Source organism: Ranitomeya variabilis, chromosome 2, assembly GCF_051348905.1.
Source record: "Ranitomeya variabilis isolate aRanVar5 chromosome 2, aRanVar5.hap1, whole genome shotgun sequence".
Taxonomy (NCBI): domain Eukaryota; kingdom Metazoa; phylum Chordata; class Amphibia; order Anura; family Dendrobatidae; genus Ranitomeya; species Ranitomeya variabilis.
This window is the reverse complement of record NC_135233.1, coordinates 361,028,495-361,050,765: the sequence shown is the minus strand read 5'-3', so window position 1 is coordinate 361,050,765 and position 22,271 is coordinate 361,028,495. Positions and strand designations below refer to the sequence as shown.

At 39.5% G+C, this 22,271-nt stretch overlaps 1 pseudogene across 1 annotated transcript; it reads right to left on the bottom strand.

Annotated features, from left to right (window-relative positions):
- Positions 1-4,645: 4,645 nt before the first annotated feature.
- On the bottom strand, positions 4,646-20,775 carry LOC143803763 (olfactomedin-4-like; annotated as a pseudogene). Its single transcript, XR_013220958.1, has 5 exons — positions 20,719-20,775; positions 14,800-14,949; positions 12,777-12,989; positions 7,197-7,359; positions 4,646-5,460 (listed from the first exon to the last, which is right to left on the bottom strand). The product of XR_013220958.1 is annotated as an olfactomedin-4-like (transcript).
- Positions 20,776-22,271: the final 1,496 nt, after the last annotated feature.

Sequence of the window (22,271 nt, the reverse complement as noted above, 5' to 3'; positions counted from 1 at the left end):
GATTTGTCTTTTTCGTCAGCCTTCCATCCTCAGACTAATGGCCAAACCGAGCGAACTAATCAGACGTTGGAAACTTATTTGAGATGTTTTGTTTCTGCTGATCAGGATGATTGGGTGACTTTTTTGCCTTTGGCCGAGTTTGCCCTTAATAATCGGGCTAGTTCTGCTACTTTGGTTTCGCCTTTTTTCTGCAATTCTGGTTTCCATCCTCGTTTTTCCTCGGGTCAGGTTGAGCCATCTGACTGTCCTGGGGTGGATTCTGTGGTGGATAGGTTGCAGCAGATTTGGAACCATGTGGTGGACAATTTGAGGTTGTCACAGGAGAAGGCTCAGCGCTTTGCCAACCGCCGCCGCGGTGTGGGTCCCCAACTTCGTGTTGGGGATTTGGTGTGGCTGTCTTCTCGGTATGTTCCTATGAAGGTCTCCTCTCCTAAATTCAAGCCTCGCTTCATCGGTCCTTATAAGATCTTGGAAATCCTTAACCCGGTGTCTTTTCGTTTGGATCTCCCAGCATCGTTTACCATTCATAATGTGTTCCATAGGTCTTTGTTGCGGAGGTATGTGGTACCTGTGGTTCCTTCTGTTGAGCCTCCTGCTCCGGTGCTGGTCGAGGGCGAATTGGAGTATGTGGTGGAGAAGATTTTGGATTCTCGTATCTCTAGACGGAGGCTTCAGTATTTGGTTAAGTGGAAGGGCTATGGTCAGGAGGATAATTCCTGGGTTGTCGCCTCTGATGTTCATGCGGCCGATTTGGTTCGTGCCTTCCACGCGGCTCATCCTGATCGCCCTGGGGGTCTTGATGAGGGTTCGGTGACCCCTCCTCAAGGGGGGGTACTGTTGTGAACTCTATTTTTGGGCTCCCTCTAGTGGTCACAAGCGGTACTGTGTAGTGTTGTCTTTCTGCAGGTTGCAGCATCAGCTGGTTCGTTATCCTGGTTGGTTTCCTATTTAGCTCACCTGGATACTCAGTTCCTTGCCTGCTATCAATGTATTCAGTGCTCTTCAGATTCCTTGTGTCTACCTTGCTTCCAGTCTCTCCAAGACAAGCTAAGTTTTTGTTTGATCATTTTTTGATTATCAGCGTTCATTATGTTTTTAGTCCAGCTCGCTAAAATGTGATTTCCTCGCTTGCTGGTTGCTCTAGGGGACTGAGTTTCTCCCCCCACACCGTTAGTTGGTGTGGGGGTTCTTGAAATCTCAGAGTGGATATTTTGTAAGGGTTTTTTACTGACCGCATAGATTCCCTTTTCTATTTTCTGCTATCTAGTATTAGTGGGCCTCATTTGCTGAATCTGCTTTCACCCCTGTGTATGTGCCTTCCTCTTACTTCACCGTTATTATTTGTTGGGGGCTTCTATATCTTTGGGGATTATTTCTCTGGAGGCAAGAGAGGTCTTTCTTTCTCTCTAGGGGTAGTTAGTTCCTCAGGCTGGCTCGAGACGTCTAGGATTTTTAGGCACGTTCACCGGCTACTTCTAGTGTGTTTGGATAGGTTCAGATTTGCGGTCAGTCCAGTTTGCCACCTCCCTAGAGCTTGTCCTATGTTTGTTACTTAGCTGGAGTAATTTGTGATCCTCAACCACTACGGATCATAACAGAGGAGAGTTTCCTCTCCTCCACCCTGGATACCAACCGCACATGATCTGCTTGCTTCCCGCATGGTGTGCACAGCCCCGTGCGGGAAGTATGGGTGCACTCCTGCACTCCTATGGGTGCAGAATCGCCGCGATTCCGCAATTTTAATGAACATGCTGCGTTTTTTTCTGGAATGCGATTCCGCTCAGGAAAAAAATGCAGCATGTGCACAAAAAATGCGGAATGCATTCTATTACATAGGATGCTTAATGGTAGTGTTTTTTTCGCGGTTTTATAGCGTTTTTATAGCGAAAAACCGCGAAAAATATGCTACGTGTGCACACAGCCTGAAGAGGGTTTGTTAGCAGAAGAGGTGCTAGAATTGCCAGAGGTAGTAGAAGGTTTGCAGTACTCTGGTCCAATCAGCATGGACTATACTAACATTTACAGTAGTTAGTAAAATGGGTGGAACTCAAGGTGCCTCGATCTAAATTGTCTGCTACACCTTGGTTGAAGAGAGTGATATAAAATGGAATCAAATTGTTTCATTAGTCATTGTTTGTCCTACGCTAATCAATTTCTCATTAAAGTGGATACTGTTGATATCAGGGATTTCGCCTTGTTGGCTACTCTTGACATCAAGAGTCTCTATACTAATAAATTGTATGATGATGAAGTTATCTGTATCATTAAATAAAAATTAAAACGTGGGTTAAATATGTGAATTATATCTTCCTCCTTTGGACTGGTCTCGCTAGCGGCAAGTACGGTATATATGTAAGATAAAAGAGCAATCAGCTCACCTGTCCGATGCTCAGCAGAAGTACTCCAAGTGAAAAGCAAGTGAAAAAGCCAGCACTCACGACAAGTAAGGCTTGGACAAAGGACCATACAGTATATGTCAGACATGCGTTCTCTGGAGGCTTGTATGTGTTACCCTACTGCCATATAGTTTTTTCTGTGCCAATTGTGACTATCATTGCTGCTTTTAAATCTGGACTAAATAAATACGTTTTTTATGAAGACACGAGTTTTTTCTCACTTGGTTTACAAGTATATATGTAATGCAAGCTTGTAAAGAGTGAATGCCCACAAAAAGTTGCAAGTATGATCTCATACCAGCTTTTCCCATGCATCAACAAGCGTTTCCATGAAGCCCTACACACCTGCATTTGGAAAAGGACATTGCTTGTCTGTATGCACTGGAAACTTGTGTAACATAAGTACATATATATATGCTTTATCATCTGTCATACAAGTTTGAGTTCACACCCCCTGATGAAGCTGGGTGAAACGTACGTTGTCAAGGGCTACACAATTGCAGGGTATTGAATTTACACTATGTAAGCTTAAATGGTCTTTAATCATTACTGAGTTTTCTGTGCAATTTACTGTTGCTTGCCCCTTAGAATAGTAGTTTAAAACACGTGTCCTATAAATGTTTTCCTGGACACCTTTATATAGAGAATAGGTACAGTATCTCTTGCATCATATTATGTTATATTGTCATCCAGTGGTGTCTCTTTAGACTTTCAGCAAGTTACTCATTTATTTATATATTTTTTATATTAATGAAAATTATGTGCTCTAGAGACATTTTATTGGCATCTTCTTTTTCTTTAGGTTTATATAAGCTTGTGTTCATTAACATAAAGAATATAAGTGATTGAATTTAAAAATAGTGCTGTGTCCTTGCATTTTTTTTTACTTTCCCAACTGTTTTTTTTTACTTACATCTCTGTAAATGGTGTCAGTCCATTCCAGCCAAATTTTTTGTCCAAAGATCAACTAGGTCTGTGACTTCCTTTGCAACCCTAGTCATGTGACCAAATAGTAGTTTCTGACCATATATAATATTTATTTGCATTTGGGAGAAATAGCATAATGGATTGTGGGTCTGATTTCTCTTTTTATCCATAGTGAATTGAAAAGTTTTGGGCTAAATCAAATTAAAAGTTGATTTAGCTCCAATTCGAAAAAGTGTAATTATTCATGGTTTCATTGAACATTGTGTTAATTACTGTGAGACATCTGAGTGATTAACAATGTTCCTGAATGTGGTTTTGAACATTTTGGGTAATTTAGTTTTTGAAATGGCATCACGTTTTGGGATTTATTAATACAGTACATAGGCTGATTAAAGTCACTTCAAAAGTGAATTAGCCGCAAACAAAAATAGGTTTTTGAAATTTCCTTGAAAATAAAAAAAACTTACTGCTAAATCTTTAAAGTTTTTTGACATTCTAAAAAAAATAAAAGGACATTTGAAAATGATGCACAAGCAAAGTAAACATATGGTAAATGTTAGTTAAGAATTATTTTGTGTGGTATGACTACATTTGTCACTCACTAGCCTAAAGTAAAAACAAACTCAGAATCACTGGGATATGGAGAAACACTCCAAAATGATTACCAAATAAAGTGACTTACATCAGACTTGTAAAATGGGTCTTGGCCATGAACACCAAAACTGGTGAGAAGGAGTTATGACATTTTAGCTAAAAAAAAATGGCAGAAATAGTGGATTGCTTTTAAGTTTACAGAATTGGACCTGCTTCAAACTACTATACTTCTTTATCTGTTCATATGATCATTCCCAAGTATCAGTTTTTCAATTACTCACTTGATCTAATTATTATTTTTAGTTCATATGAATGAAAAAAATATAATTTATTTGACTAAACAGATTGAAATGTCATTCAGCTTTATTGGTATGAAATTAAATCAATAAACATGTATCAAATACAACATTTTTAGAATTCTCCATTTTTCAACTTATAACATCTAAACTCTGATTTAGATAAAAGAACACCGGTAAATCTATCAATAACATATCAATAAGGTCTTTGGCATATCAATATTATTAATAGAGTCTGGTTTTCCCAGAAAAGCTGTGACTAGGGATCAATAGCCTATCCAGACACAGCTTGTTAACAGTATTGGTACTATTTCTGTAAAAAAAGCAGACTTTTCAGACAACCTTTTTAAGTATGAATCATCAACAGATCTTAAGACTTTTGATTATGGATTATTTTTGATAATTTTTAAATATTGAAATTTGAGAATCTCATTATTTAAGCTCCTTGAAAGTAAGATCATAATTAACAAGATAACCATCATTGAGCATGTAGAGCTTGTGATTGTTGGGGTTGTAGGAAAGACTGTGCATGTTCTCCATCATCTTATCGAATGTTATGCTCAGGTAGGCTTCTTTGTTGGTTTTAGTGTCGTACATGTAGTAGATCTCCTCTTGCTTTGTACTGAGGGTTCTGGTGGCATATAAGGCACCACACGTCATGAAAGCATTGGTGACACCACGTTTGTACTGGGTAGTGGACCATGTCTGCATCAACTCAAGATTGGTGGAATTAAGTTTACCAATGAGAATGTTACCACCATCGGCTTCAGTTGCATAAATGACCCAGAGCCCGTCCTCATCACCTGCCAAGTCTATGTCCTGCCAAGCAGAGGATGAATATGAAAACCTATTGTTGTAGGCAGCATTAGTGAGAGCCTTGCGCTCCACAGCATTGGTCTGTAGGTTCAGTTTGCAGAGATTCTGGGTGTCATAGCAGTTATAGTACAATGATTTGTTGTACATGATCATCCCACCTCCTTGTCCACATTTACTGTAATCATACCTTACTGGAAGGACTTTTTCTACTTTATGTTTGTAGATCAAAAGATCATTGAAGGTGTTGTAGAATCATAGGGTGTCCATTCTCCTGCTGTCTGCATTGAGAGGTGCCACAAATTGGATACCTTCGTCCACACCAAGAAATGAGTCACTTCCCCAACCTCCATATTTGTTGTTGAATCCTAGCCAGTTCAGTTGTACTACAGAAGGTTTGCTGATATTCACTATTCCTCCATGGTCACATTTGCCTGCAAATTGGAACAGAATTGCATGGAAAATTTTCATATAACAAAAATCCATGAATAAAATGTTGAAAACTGCAACATTCTTCAGACCTCTTTAGATTTTTACACATTTAGTGACATTGTAACCCAAGGAAATATTAAGTCACAACCTCCAGACAATGAATAAAATATTATTTTTTACTGAAAATATATTAAGAACTCGGACCACGTTTGAGCCAATGTACTTGAACAATTTTTGCTTTTCCTTACGCCCAAGGACCATTTTATGATTTATTTACTGCATGGTTTATGAGGCTTGAATACAGCTGCCGGACTGTTCTCTAAGAAATTGCTTTCCATGTATACCTCAAGCGCTGCCAAGTGAGTGGAGACTTTACACCATGTTTTTAATGTATTTTTTATTCATTATATGGATGTCGTTACTTCATAATTCCTTAGGTTACTATGCTAGCTGGAGTCTTGTCTTTCTTCATTACTTATTTTAGTCCAGAAATATTATATTTTCACATTTTGTTATAGTTTTATTCAGCAAAACGAACCCAATGTAAGTCAACGTTCAACAATTTAACAAGCCTTGCATACATCTCTGGTAACATTACAAGGCTTGTTAAATATTAGTATATTGAATCATTAAGTCAGTACATCCAATAGGTTGTAATGTGTTTTTTTCGCATTGGAAAGCAGATTATTTGCATGCAGATATTTCAAAAATGAAAATCTGAATTATCTGAAAAGTTCAGAGGCATATTTTGATTTTGCAGCCATTGCAGCATTGGGTCATCATTGATATGACACTACAAGCGGTGCATCATACCTGTGCAAAAACTCTAAAGCATAACCAGGGTGAATGAGGATCATTAGTAATTGGTTACTTTTAGGCCTCTCTTGTTTGGTATTGTCTAGTTTCCTTTAGGCCTAATGCGCTTAGCATTGTTGGACATAACTGTCTTTTCGGTAGGCAATATAGTGTCCACTATGAAATAGAAGAGACTTTTCAAAGTGACCATTTGATTTCTGGTCTTTTCTTCTAAAGTCTGGATTCCCTAATTGTTTCCTTTACTAGGGCTATCATGTATAGAATGTCTACAGTAATATCTCCTCTCTACAGTACAAGAGTAGATGTTCTGTCCTGCTCTTCTGCTATCTCATAATGATTGAGATACTACTTTAGATACCAGTAAAATAATTACATGGGAAATTTTGTAGATTGTTTCCAGAGGATAAAAGTCAGCCCTGATCATGTGAATCACACAAGTGCTTGCCTCCTGACAAGTGCAAGCTGAGTCACATGACCAAGACCAAGACGGTTCCCATATAATAGAAGAAATTAGTGATCCTTACATTTTTTTTTAAAGTTTATTTACTTTTCACGATACAACAAATGAGCTTAACTTGGTGTAACTAGAAAACCCAGCTCTAGGTGTAAGGGGTCTCTTTGGTGAGAGAGTTAGATCCAATGTCTATCCAAACCTTGGGCTTGACAAAGTACAGTTAGCCAAAAAGACATGGGGGCTACAAACCCAGTGGGCCTCCTCAGTTGACAGGGAGTGAGTTGATATTAGCCTGCATGATTATGTGCTAAATTTGGGGCTTTGTAGAGTCTCCTTGAGCAACTACCACAAAATTGGGGTAAGCTTTAAGGTAAAATATTGCATGTGATTAAGCACTGCTGTAAAGAAACTTAAGCTTTTCTAACATTTTACCCTTTTGATATTTTGACTAAGGATTTTCTGACTCACCATAATTCACTGGAGCAAGTAGAGGGTTAGGATTTAGTCTTGTTTGGTTCTTTTCACAATCCTCCAACCTCTTTTGTAAGGCTGCAATTTCTCTTCTAATTGCCAGAACATTGTTCTTGTCATAGACTTCCAGCTGGTTTACCATGACGGAGATGTTATGTATCTGCAACAGATAACTCATTACACTTAAACATACGATCATGTCAAGAAGTCATCTTGTTGACAAATGAACTTCAGATATTGCAAAGATATTTTCTAACTAATAATAATTTAGACAAAAGTTCCAAACCAGATATTCAAATGAATTACAAATGTCAGAGTAACTTTCCCTGTGAAAGGGTATGATGTAGTCAAAAAATAGTTTATTGTCAAATTACCACAAAATCATGGCAAAATGACATTTTTTTTGCAAAATGGCAGCAAAACAGTACAATTTTGCCAAGTAAGGCAATTAATAGAACTGTAGCACTTATCATTGCCTCTATTGTTTTGTAGCAATGGTGACAACTCTGCTTTTGCCACTAAGCCCACTTAGGATGCGTAAACGTTATAGATTGCTTCAATAGGATAAGAATCATGCCTTGTCATATGAATCACAAAAGTGCTTGTCTCATTACAAGTGCAAGGTGCATCATCAAATGACAAAGAGGTTTCCTATGTGATCAGAGCAATCAGATCTTTAAAAGGGTTGTGCACTATTTTTATACTGATGACCTTTCATTGGGTTAAGTAACATAGTAACATAGTTATTAAGGTTGAAGGAAGACTTTAAGTCCATCTAGTCCAACCCATAGCCTAACCTAACATGCCCTAACATGTTGATCCAGGGGAAGGCAAAAAAACCCATGTGGCAAAGAGGAAGCTCCACATTGGGGAAAAAAATTCCTTCCCGACTCCACATACGGCAATCAGACTAGTTCCCTGGATCAACACCCTATCAAGGAATCTAGTGTATATACCCTGTAACATTATACTTTTCAAGAAAGGCATCCAGTCCCCTCTTAAATTTAAGTAATGAATCACTCATTACAACATCATACGGCAGAGAGTTCCATAGTCTCACTGCTCTCAAAGTAAAGAATCCGCGTCTGTTATTATGCTTAAACCTTCTTTCCTCCAAACGTAGAGGATGCCCCCTTGTCCCTGTCTCAGGTCTATGATTAAAAAGATCATCAGAAAGGTCTTTGTACTGTCCCCTCATATATTTATACATTAACATAAGATCACCCCTTAGCCTTCGTTATTCCAAACTAAATAGCCCCAAGTGTAATAACCTATCTTGGTATGGCAGACCCCACAGTCCTCTAATAACCTTGGTCGCTCTTCTCTGCACCCGCTCCAGTTCAGCTATGTCTTTCTTATACACCGGAGACCAGAACTGTGCACAGTATTCTAAGTGTGGTCGAACTAGTGACTTGTATAGAGGTAAAGTAATGTTCTCCTCATGAGCATCTATGCCTCTTTTAATGCATCCCATTATTTTATTTGCCTTTGTAGCAGCTGCCTGACACTGGCCACTAAATGTGAGTTTGTCATCCATCCATACTCCCAGGTCTTTTTCATTGACGGTTTTGCCCAGAGTTTTAGAATTAAGCACATAGTTATACATCTTATTACTTCTACCCAAGTGCATGACCTTACATAAATCATCCTGTAATATAAAATTGCCCTCCTCTGTATTGATTACCCTGCAGAGTTTAGTGTCATCTGCAAATATTGAAATTCTACTCTGTATGCCCCTACAAGGTCATTAATAAATATGCTGAAAAGAAGAGGGCCCAATACTGACCCCTGTGGTACCCCACTGCTAACCGCGACCCAGTCCGAGTGTGCTCCATTAATAACCACCCTTTGTTTCCTATCCCTGAGCCAGCTCTCAACCCACTTACACATATTTTCCCCTATCCCCATTATTCTCATTTAATGTATCAACCTTTTGTGTGGCACCGTATCAAAAGCTTTTGAAAAGTCCATATACACTACGTCCACTGGGTTCCCTTGGTCCAGTCCGGAACTTACCTCTTCATAGAAATTGATCAGATTAGTCTGACAGGAACGGTCCCTAGTAAACCCATGTTGATATTGGGTCATGAGGTTATTCCTCTTCAGATACTCCAGTATAGCATCCCTTAGAATGCCCTCCAGGATTTTACCCCCAGTAGAGGTTAAGCTTACTGTCCTATAATTACCGAGTTCAGTTTTTGTCCCCTTTTTGAATATTGGCACCACATTTGCTATACGCCAGTCCTGTGGTACAGACCTTGTTATTATGGACTCTTTAAAGATTAAAAATAATGGTCTATCAATGACTGTACTTAATTCCTGCAGTACTCGGGGGTGTATCCCATCCGGGCCCAGAGATTTGTCAATTTTAGTGATTTTTAGACGCCGCCGTACTTCCTGCTGGGTTAAGAAGGTGACACTTAATGGGGAATTTTTGTTATCACTGATCATATTGTCTGCCATGGGATTTTCTTTTGTAAATACTAATGAAAAAAAGTCATTTAGCATATTGGCTTTTTCCTCATCCTCATCCACCATTTTACCCAGACTATTTTTAAGGGGGCCAACACTATCATTTTTTAGTTTCCTACTATTTACGTAGTAAAAGAATATTTTGGGGTTATTTTTGCTCTCTCTAGCAATGAGTCTCTCTATCTCTCTCAATCTTTGCTGCCTTGATTTGCTTTTTACAGAATTTATTTAATTTTTTGTATTTATTTAATGCCTCATCACTACCTACTTCCTTTAATTCTCTAAATGCTTTCTTTTTGTCACTTATTGCACCCCTTACAGCTCTATTTAGCCATATTGGTTTCCTCCTATCAATATCAGATCAGTGGAATGGCAATACCCGACATCCCCACCAATGAGCTGTTGCCAGAGCGGGTGGTGGATGAATATTATCAGTTGTGGAAAGAAACAGCACAACTTCATCAATTGTATAGTGGCCGTGGCGGGATTCTGCAGATACACGTAAAAGTAGTGGACAAACTCTTTAACAAAAGAAAAAATGTATTTACTTTTTCACCATATAATGAATGAGCTTGGAATAACTGGGTCTGGAAATAAAGGCTTGTATCATGGGAACATATAAATACACATGTTAGTGAAACAAGAGGCAGGGAAACCTAAGGCCCAGACCCTAGTCCATGTACCACGGGAACAAAAATTTGAGTTAGCATTCACAATTGTAGATTTAGCTGTTAAGAATGCAATATAGAAACTTTTGGAATTTTTTTATGTTACTGATTATGTATTAGAGATTTTCAATATATTTTTTACTCTTGCAGGACAGATGATGAATAACCAGTGCCCCTATATTGACCCATTTGGCCAATTTTGGGTTCTGCAGGTAAAAAAATCATATAAAGTTCAGAAAGACAAACTCACAAGAAGATTGGAATCTTGAATAGCCCAGTTGGCTATCCAGGCTAAATCCAGCCAACTGGTTTAAATGCCTAGATGATTGCTTTTCAGGAACATTACTGCAGCGCCCCAGAGTCCTGGTTGCTGCAGTAATATTATTCTTCCACCAGGGGGAGTGATATTATGTTTGAAGGTAATAAAGGCATTCATCTTTCCAGGTATCACAAACCATACACCACACTTCACACTCCAATCCACCAGGGGGAGCTACGCTCCTATCTAGTAGGGCACTCCTCACAGAAGGGTAAAACTGGTGGTTTGGATAGAAAGTGAGTCAGACGCTGCCTGGGTTTGACCCAGAGAGTACCTGTCAGGCAGACGGGGGGGAAGGAGGAACATCTGAGCTGCAGACAGAGGGTCCCTGTCAGGGGTGGGATCCTGACAGAGGCCTAGTGGGATAAAAAGCTACGGAGCTGCGACTGCCCCACATGTGGCAGCATCCTAAGAAAGGACACGAAGAGAACTGTGTTGTAGAGGGTGAGAAACGAAGTCACAGCACAAGGAGAAAACACCAGGAGGAGTTCTGCCCTGTAAAGGCTGCCTCCTTCTGAGGCGCGTAGCCGGTGGCCGGAACACCGAGGGAGTAATTGACTCTACGCATTACTTCAGAGACCGGCAGGACAGTCAATTCTAAGTTGGCTGCCCGACCTTAATACCTAAAAAGACACGGTGGCAAATTGTGGGGGTCAGGGCGTCTCTAGGGTCCCTATCAACAAGCCTCAGGCCATCAGTCATATGGGTTTGTCCTATCCATACCATCTGGGGGACAGAGAGGAAGACATCTAGAACATCCACGAAAGTTGTAAGGACTATCCCGTGGTGCTCAGCAGGGAGGTACTACAACACACAGGCGCTAGTAGGAAGGCTACTGATTTCCACCTGGATAAGGGGACTCTGGATTTGCCTTCAGACCGGCCGGACTCTGCCTGCCCTGTGGTCCGTACCCTGGACTGTGGATGCTGAAGTCTTCAGTAAACAAGGTAAAGAGACTGAAACCTTGTGTCCTCGTTATTCACTGCGCCTCACATCACTCACCATCACCATCTATACTTCTGGGAAGCCCTGGGGATACACTTCACCTGTGGGAAGGTATACCATCTAGCTGCCATAACATCAAACCAGCGGACCCCTAAGCAGCGTCGGTCACCCTGACCGAATTCCACAGGTGGCGTCACGATCATTATACAAACTCTCCCTTTATTGGACACCCCTCAAAGGGCCACGGACTGGGTCAGGCCACTGTGACATCCCCTGAACCGAAGGACCCAGTACCGAGTACCCCATTGCCCTATACGTGGGGGCGCTCCATTACAAATGGTAATAAAAGAGCTTGCTAAAGGATTAATTATATATGCAGTGATATACTTTGGAATGATCTGTGTGCCTGCTTGTGCAAGATGGCTGACTGCTTTCAAAGACCTAATACTATATTCTCTATTTCAGAAAATGGCTAAAACACTCCTCTCCTCATGCATCATGCTCCACAGACCAGCATTGCCTGGAAACCACAACCTCATTTGACCAACAAATGTCACAGCTGTGGCCTAACAAATCCTTGGGATGTCAACGACTGAACCCAACCCTGGATGGTTTATTCCCTATATTGAAAAGCTTTATGCTTGTACTATGTGATAAAATGGGTGGGATAGCCACCTTCATTTATCAGGAAGAGATAGAGTCATTTGACAGACATGAATAAAAGTAGGGAATATGTTAGAGTAATGAACTAGTTAATGTCTTCAGGCCTACCAAATCTCATATTTAGGAAGTGGTAGCTATCACAAGAGGACTAGAACAAAAAATCTTATGAATGGGATGAATAAATTGTGAGGATACAGATATTGTCTTTTCATTTTTACACAGCTATGAATTCTGCTATTTGCTATCGTGTGAAATGGCTAACTTTATGTATGGAATTCAAATATTCATGAAGGGTATAAATATATGAATACTCTAGGAAATCAGTGGAGATTACTGGAAATCACATGTCTGTGCATTTCTTCTGATCTCACCAGCCGTAATCTGAATCACATAAACATATGAGTTGGTGTAGTGTCTACTGGCACATGGTAGATGTGGTCCATGTTACAGATTTCACAGTATGGTCTAAGAGTTTCTAGTCATGTTCTTGCTCCCATCCACATTTCTTACCTCCAGGTACAGAGCTTCTACTAGAGCATTAGAACCATTCATAGACGTTTTAAGTTGCAGTATCAGAGCTTCCATTTCTTTAATCTCCAATTTCACCAGCTCAAAGTCCAGCTTAGAGTATGATAGACCTCCAATCTCCATCACCTCCACACGTTCAGTCAGGTTTACCAGCCGCTCCATGTACATAATCAGTGTACTCTCATAGTGGTGGATCTGGGAGAATAATATGACATTGTTTCATGTATACTCATTGGGAGCAAAGTTACTCTCTGGTTTAAGTTTATGGATTTAGTCAAAAGTGAAATCCTAAAGTAGGAACATTTTATGAAAATGAAAGAAATGAAAACTATGGATTAAATCGGTCAATCAAAAATAGCGTCACTGGAAAGCTATGTAGGGCTAGATTTTAGGTGTACCATAGGTGAAATGGAGAAACTCTATGAATTTAAAAATAATTGTATTCCTGTAGAATTTTATGTCTCACTTTATCTCTGGTGCCAATGTCTCCATAATGGTGAACAATAGGGATATATTTATTTAAACTGATTGTCTCATTTTAGCACCGATTTAATAGATTAATAATGGGTGTATGATGAGCTGATTGCTTTTGGTCTGACTTCCAAACCTATGGTGGACTATATGTTTTTAGAATCAGTCTTACATAAGTGGTCCTTGTCTGAGAAATGGAGATTATCTTTGTTAATGACTGGCCATTCTGGCTAAAAGAGAGGTCCAGATTAGGTGATCCTCCCCTATTTATGGACCATTTTTAATTAAAAAGGAAAACACCCCACATCTTTGGAAGGATGATCAAATCTTACAATTTAGTACCTGGCAATAGTAGTCTACATCACGGGAGGACAAATAATTTTCCCATGAGTCCATGTGAGCGATGAATACTCTTGTGGAGGGCAGAACTAATAAACTGAATTGAATTCTAAATAATAATAAGGATAACAGTATTATTAATGTTATTATTACTTGTATCATGTAATATTGAGCAGTATTAAATATACTGACTCACTGCTACTAATAATATACTGTATGCTCAATAGCGCTTATTGTAGCATGTATTCTTACAATACCAGCCAACCAAACCCATATAATTCACTGCTTTTTACAAAGTTAATAAATAATACTGCTCCTGTTATTCAGCCCTTGCACCTTTATCATCAGCTCCTTCTACACAGTAGGATGTTCCCAAAGCTCTTAATACAGAATTATGTCCCCCACATCCACGCTCACACACAGTATGATGGCCGCCACAGACCCTCAAATGGTATGATCTCCTACAAGCCCCCACACATTATGATGTCCCACAGCTCTCTCATACACAGTATGATGGCCACTACATACCCCCAAATGGTATCATCTCCCATAGGCCCCCAAACATTATGATGTCTTATAGTTCTCCCTCACACAGTATGATGGCCCCAATAGTGCTCTAAAAGACTATGACCCCACAGCCCCCCCACACACAGTATGATGTCTCCACATCTCTCCCAAAAAAAAAATCCCTCACATTACCCCAGCACAGTATGATGTCCCCACACTTGTCTCTCCAAAAGAATTTATGGTCAATGAAAAAAAAAACAAAAAAAACCCCCCAAAACATAAATACTACTTACCTTGTCCCTTTTCACCAAAAAACTGATTGGGTCTTTCCTTTGTGCAGACTAAGACTCCATGCAGCAGGTATGATCTAGTGATGCCATCATGCCTGCTGTGGTGAGACTCAAACGCACAAGCTGAATGGTGGAGCTGGGCACCAAACGGCTCCCTATTCCTCCATTGCTGATATTGAGATGCCAAGTAGGGTATCGCAGTGTTGTTTGGTCCCAGGCTTCCTTAACTTGCAACTGGTATGCCATTGTTTACAGACCTTTGGCTGTTCTGATCTGCAGGCCAGACATGAACAGTCAAAAGAATGGATGTGGCCCGTGGCCTGCAGTTTGCCTATGTCTGGTCTTCATCTATTACAAGGGGTTGAGAATGGTAGATGTACCAAAAATCCTCGCTATACCTTTGTGATTTCCTGCTGGACGGTGAGACTCAGGTTCTGGTTGGATATTTTCAGGATTTCCAAACGATCTGCTGGGAATGTAGAATCTGGGAGACCAACGGAGCATTGACAGACCCCCAGATCATCCACAGAACCATTAAAATTTTGAACCTGTTGAAAAATTGCAATGTCAATGTTTCATTGTGAAAATTATTTTCTAGCATGTTTCTTCAATAGCATTTTAACTACTGATACAAATTTTCTAATGCAACTATTGAGCACTTGAAACAGCAAATTTGACAAATATGATTACATGGCATCATATACAAAACTGGGAAACATTTAATCGATTTCACAATAGAAATTGAAAGGGAGACAAAAATGTTGTTTGACAAAACCTTGATGTTTATGGATTGCTATCCGTTTTTCTTAATATATAGAATAGCATGTTCTACCTTGCTTTTCTATGAAGTGGGATTCACCAAAAAAGTATCCTTCTTTTATTACAGTTACAATATGCAACTCGGTGTATACTCTACGTTCCACAGCTTGATAAACAAGCTGTAAACAGTCTTGTCTTGCAGGATAGTGTTTTTCATTGGACTTAGTATTGTATTAGTACTAGATATAATATAGTGCCATTGTTTGGGCATGGTGGACATAATACAGTGCGATCATTTGAGCATAGTTCTAGATATAATATACAGTAGAGTTATTACTTGTGCATTGTGTTGCATTATTAGTTGCAGAGGTGATCACGGACAGCAGTGGGTTCCAATGCAAAAGACAGTATATGGGTTTCTTATGCCACAACAGCTCATCCTAAAGCAACCACATAGTCTCTGTAGGGACGGTAGAACTTTTCTCATTTACAGGCCATAGCCTGCAATATTTGGTCAAACTTTCAGTTAACTCATCCCTAATGTGATGTATGGAACTGCTTCTGTTCGGTGAAGGGTGCGATGTTAAGTGGTATTGATTATATTGCTACTCAAAAGTTTTTAAACCAACGGCTCACAGCAATAAGATGTTCCAAACACACAAACATAATTGAATGCATGTCTCCTTAAAGTGGGAAATTCATCACTGCTCACATAACATTTATATAGCTTAAACAGCCAGGGAGGTCTGCTGTGTATATCACATAATATACACTGAAGCTCTGTGTCACGATTCACACCGTGACCGTCACCCCTACGTCACGGATCGGGGTGACCTTAGGCCAACCGACGGCTATCACATGTGCAGGGGGGCTTATCTTAGGTATCCCTCCACTGCTACCCTGTGATGAAACACACACAAGGTTATTGACCTATCGATATACAGCAGGGGCTTATTTTAGTTATCCCACTGCTCTACAATATACCATGAACTGCAGGGATTTATGTATATCCCACTTTACAGTTCCACTTGAGAACTTGCAGCTCTCTGGCGCCCCCCTTACCCTCAGGTCAGACTAGGTCCTGCACCTAGGGTAATTAGTCGTCAGAAAGGCTGCCTGCTTTGTACTGGCTATTGGGCACGCGCGGCGAGGCGATATAACTACTCCCACTCAGGCAGGAACAATAATTAACAATGCCGCCGTCGCTACAACGTCTCCTAAAGGCACAGAACAAGGTATGCTGCCACCAGCTTCGATTAAATGGGTCCGAAGCTAACCCAAAACAGTAGCGTAATTCCCTTCAGAAGACTTAGGGTACGTTTTAGAGCAGGAAGAAAGAACTAGTACTTTAAATATTTTACTCTGAAAGATAAGGCAGTGTTTATAAAATATTACAAGGATGTTACAATAAGAGACAATTGGAAATATGTACAAAGGTAATTATAAAAATAACAGGGGTTAAATGAGAAATCAACACTTACATGTGTTCAGATCATTGCAGGCAGAACCAGGCTAGTGGGCGGAGCTTCTAATTGTCCCAATGCATCAGGTCTGGCAGTGAGGGTGTTGTGAATTCCGTTCTTGGGCTCCATCCTGTGGTTGCGAATGGTATTTTTGGGAGTTCTGCTCTTGGGCTCCCTCTGGTGGTTTCAAGTGGAACTTAGCAGCTGCGTTCACTAATCGGTTTCCTGGCCTTGTTATTTAACTGGGCTTTTGGCTTTAGTGGATGCCAGCTGTCAATGTATTTCCTGTGGATTCAGTCCTTTCCTGGAAGTTCTCTGTTGGCCAGTCCATTTTCAGCTTAAGATAAGTCTACTACTTTTTGGGTGTTTCCCTGCTTATGACCTTCTGTTCAGTTCAATTTATGTCTCTTTGTCCAGCTTGTCATTATGAAATATTCCGGCTAGTTGGAAGCTCTGGGGTCGCAGATTTGCCCCTCCACACCGTGAGTCGGTGTGGTGGTTATTTTTGTAAACTCTGCGTGGACTTTTAGTTTTTATACTGACCGCACAGTAGCCTTTTCTATCTCTGTCTATTTAGGTAGTATTGGCCTCCTTGCTAAAAAATCTAGTTTCATTTCTGAGTTTGTCATTTTCCCTCTCCACTCACCGTCAATATTTGTGGGGGGCTATCTTCCTTTGGGGGTTTCTCTGAGGCGAGATAGCTTTCCGTTTCCATCTTCAGGGGTAGCTAGTTCTTAGGCTGTGCAGAGGCGTCTAGGCAGAGATAGGAATGCTCCACGGCTATTTCTAGTGTTGGTGTTAGGAGTAGGGATTGCGGTCAGTAAAGTTACCACCTCCTCAGAGCTAGTCCTATTTTTGTTTTACCCACCAGGTCATTTCAGTGCTGCTCCTTAGCGAGTTCATGATTGGTTTTGCCTACCAGGTCATCTCAGTACCGCTCCGTACCCACCAGGTCATAACAGAGGGCTCCTCTGGTAAGACTCAAGGCTGGGGTGCCTTGCAGAAACTTATAGCTCAGCCTGGTGACTTCACTAAAAAGGGCTGGTTTTCTTAGTCCGTCCTCTCTCTTCAGACTTAGTTACCAAATTTAACTTTAATACTTATCGTCTTGTATTTTCATTCCCAAACATGTCAGAATCATTACACACCCAGCATTCTTCTTATTTTACAATTGGCTTTCTAATGAGACCAAATTTGTCCTAGTTGGGACACACAGTTCCGGAGAAATCTGTACTTTTTACCTGTTGAAATTAGAGGCTCGCGCTTACAGTGGCTGATAGATCCACCGATGGACTTTAGCAATATGTACTTATTATTTTCCTAGCCCAAATCGGTGGCCCAGAATCTAACAAAATTAGGACAAAGAGCCTCATGTTTTAAAAGAGAGATCAGACCAGTTTCAGCTGGTACCATTGTCTATGCAGCTATACCGATCGTAAAAATTCCTTTGCTCTCGAGAGCTAGAAGCAATAAAACCTCTTCTACACACACATTTCAGGAACACAAACAGAAGGGGGGTTTTAGCCCACAGCATGGCACTAACAGGCAAGAGAAACTAAAACTTATATTACATATTATCCTCACTGTATACATCACATATGAAACACTGTATACATTACATAGGATGCATTGAGACTGCTATATGCATTACATAGGAGACACTGAGACTGTTGTATATACATCACATAGGTGAAACTGAGATTGCTGTATACATTACATAGGAGCCACTGAGACTGCTGTATTCATCACATAGATCTTGAGAGTAGTGTATACATCACAAAAGAGACACTGAAACTGCTGTCTACATCACATAGGAGACATAGACTGCTGTATACATTACATAGAAGAAACTGAGACTTCTGTATACAATACATTAGTGGGCAGGAAGTGTAAAGTGCAGCAATAACCAAATACAGTGTGTCTTTGGTAGGTACAAACAGCAGAGAATCACATTAGAAAATATGAAGACAATGGCTGTCTCAAAAGAACATAATTATAAACACTGTGTCTGTAAATGAAAAAAATGTGAAGGTAGAAACCTGTATATAAAAAAACCAGTACACAGGCAGAGATGCTTACCTGTCCAAGGCCTCCAACAATTGCACTAACCAAAGTGCAGCGGACTCAAGTTAAGATGGCAGATACACAGGTGCAGTAATACCGATAAGGCAGCCACCCTACAATCAGGAATTGGCCGCTTGGTGCACCTGTGCACTGTATATTTTCTCAGGGTGTGGCTGGGCCCTAGATGGCTCTGTATACTGTGGCCTCTGTTCACACAGGATGCATTATGGTCAGCCCGCTATATGGCGTCACTAATAGGCTTTGAGCCATTTGCTTTGCATTTCTGTGTGAACACGCCACATATAGACTATTTGTTTGCATAGGTGCACCAAGCGGCCAATTCCTGATTGTAGGGTGGCTGCCTTATCGGTTATATTGCACCTGTGTATCTGCCATCTTAACTTGGGTCCGCTGCACCTTGGTTAGTGCAATTGTTGGAGGCCTTGGACAGGTAAGCATCTCTGCTTGTGTACTGGTGTTTTTTGTCTAGAATAGTGGAGGTCTTTCCTCTTATGGTGTTTTTTTTAGAAACCTGTATATGAATGGAGATACAGGATGAAAATACACAGTCTGAATGTAGGGAGAAAGATAATCACAGAAAGATAATAATGAATAGTTACCAGTGGTCTAGTAGGTTCTCAAAAATAGTAATAGATAGATATATCAAACATATTCTCCTGAAATACAATGTGGTAGCAGTGAAGAAGATTACGCCAACGCATGTTTCGAGTCAGCGTGTTACGGGGGCGTGTTTCCAAGTGAAATAAAGTCTCATATCATATCAGTTAGTATATTAAACTGAATTCATTGGATGACTGGAAGCCAGCGCAAGGATTGACAGAGGGCTGAGGAGTAGTCAGTGTAGAAGCGGATTATTTAGGCAGAAGAATTAAAGATAGATTGGAAGTGTGTGAGAGTGGTATTTGGAAGACCACAGAGGATGATGTTGCAATAGTCAAGACTGGAGATGGTGAGGGCATGTACCTCATAATAAATAATACCACTTTCTTCCTTATAATAATTAGCATTAACACTTCCATTTTTGACCAATTAATTTATACCCATTTATTTTACCTCATATGGAATTGTAAAACCACTATAATAATGACTCTGTTAAAATCTTTGAATCAGACTTTTACGCTATTTTCCATAGTGTTCAAAATGTTTTTGCAATATACAATCCCATTTCTTCCTACTCATCTGTTTTCTTTTAATATTGTTAACCAGTTTTAGCAACTATTTCAGATTTAAAAAATGTTCCCTCAATTTAAAATTTCAGTTTCTCTATTACAGAGAATACAGTATATTAAGAAAATAATTGACTTTTACCCATAAGTTCAATTTTCATCATTTCAATTATCAGGTGGATTACTGGAGATAAAAAGCTTCTCCCATATCATCTTGAAAATAGTTTAAGAGAATGGGATTAATTTCACCCCCATCGCTGTACCCATTGTCTGGGTAGAGGATGGAGGTGAAATATGCAGTATTGAAAAAATATGAAATGTAAAAAAAATGCGGTATTGTAGACTTCATATTCAAACTTCAGATTCTTTTGCTTCGTGAGCACATCTGCATCTCTCGGAAGAATGTCACTTCTGGCTTCACCATCCATCTCATGGATAATGATAGCAAACATGAATTACATATCTGTTGCACAAAAATAAAGATCTTCTGACCTATCAATATCTAGAACTTTGATCAAGAGTTGCAAAAATGTAAGTAAAAGGAAAGGCATGAGGTTGACACAACTTTGTATATACTAATGCATATGGGGCCCCCGACTTTCAGTTAGAGTCCCTTGGGTGGATATAATTGCTTATTGAAAAGGTTTTTATATACTGTGTGTCTAGGTTTTCAGCTAAAATTTAATTTATACTATACTTCTCTAAAATAGTTTAATTCTCTTTGCTATTTTTTGTGGGATAGTTTTTTTATTTTTTATATTTAGTAAATGATAATAGGCTTTCTAAAGTCCATTGTACAGAGTCGTAAATCATAGCAAATAGTCAAATTTCCAATAGAACTTACCAAACTGGCTGCAAGATTCTGGCAGATGCCAAGAAGTAAAATGAGGAAGGTGAACATGGTTTCCTTATTGTCTTCTATACCACCAGGCTGTGCTGAGCCACTATATATACACACCGATGTGCATACTCTGACCCTCCCACTTGGCATCATCATATGTGTAATAAAGTAAATAATCATGTTACTTTTGATGAACGTTTGGGCTGTAAATAAGTGGGAAGAAACATTACATACAATATGGATATCTACTTAATAATCAACAAATATGTATTTCATTTTAAATGTCCTTTTATTCTGGAAAACTGCAATTGTAATGATTTTCAAAAGTAAATCCTAAATTTAAGTCTAAGGAATCCAAAGGTCTTTAACCTTTAGCCCATGAAAGTTAGATTTTCACTTAGATTCTAGTTGACGGTGTGTCCAGAGACAGATGTGAAGTCAAGATAAGCCTGAGGATTGGACCATGATGTAATCAGAATTTAGGTCCAAAGTCAAAACTAGGAGGTCAAAGTACAAGTTCAAGGTGACAAATGTAAAGGAATAGAATCCAAGCTGAATTTCTAGTAAAGGTTAGTTTCTGGATCTACAGTTTCAATATTGATTTTTATTTTACTTTGTTATATAGCTAATAATTTCTACAGCACTCAACAAACATCATTATCGTTGTCCCAATGGGGCTAAAAATTTATATTTCCCATCAGTATGTCTTTAGAGTTTGCAATTTTCTTGCAACATTCAATAAGGAACCCATTACTTTGGTTTCCGGGTAGTGGTAGCTTGCTAACTTTGTTATGTTGTCTTGAGAACTCAACATATCATAGTGACAAAAATAAAAAATCAAGCTGCTGCTGCCTGTTCCAGTTTTATCACCCAATGGACACCAGCCGAACTTGATGGATCCCATTTCTATACAACAGGATCTAGTTGTTTCTTTTAGTTTAGTTTCTTTTAGTTTCTAAGGTAGAATGCATCCATACTTCGGAACAGCCTAGAATATGCTACAATTTTTTTTATCTCACTGATTAACACATAATCTGTAACAAAAGACTACAAAAATAAATGTAGAGTTTGGCAGCCTTTGATGCCATATTATGATTTATATTAGGTCCTAGTAAATTAGGTTCTCATTTCGTATTTCAAATTGGTTTCTTGTGAAGACTGAACTTGACCCAATGATTTGCTGATCATCACTGAACCCATCTTAGAAGCCACCTGCGTTCCACTGATTGGGAAGGGTTGTGATTCTCCATTAGGTCAAATACCCCTTTAGTTTACTTCTATATGCTTTAGTTTCTTGATGACAAAATTGGTCAAAATAATTTATCCTACATTTCATATTCGAATTCTATTATTCAATATATCTAATGACATCTAATGATAATGATGTGTCAAAATTTGGACTCTGCAAACTCATTAATAAAATCAAACATACAAAGCAAACATCATAGGTCACAGACAACACGGTCTAAGGGTACTGTCACACAGTGGCACTTTGATCGCTACGACGGTACGATCCGTGACGTTCCAGCGATATCCATACGATATCGCTGTGTCTG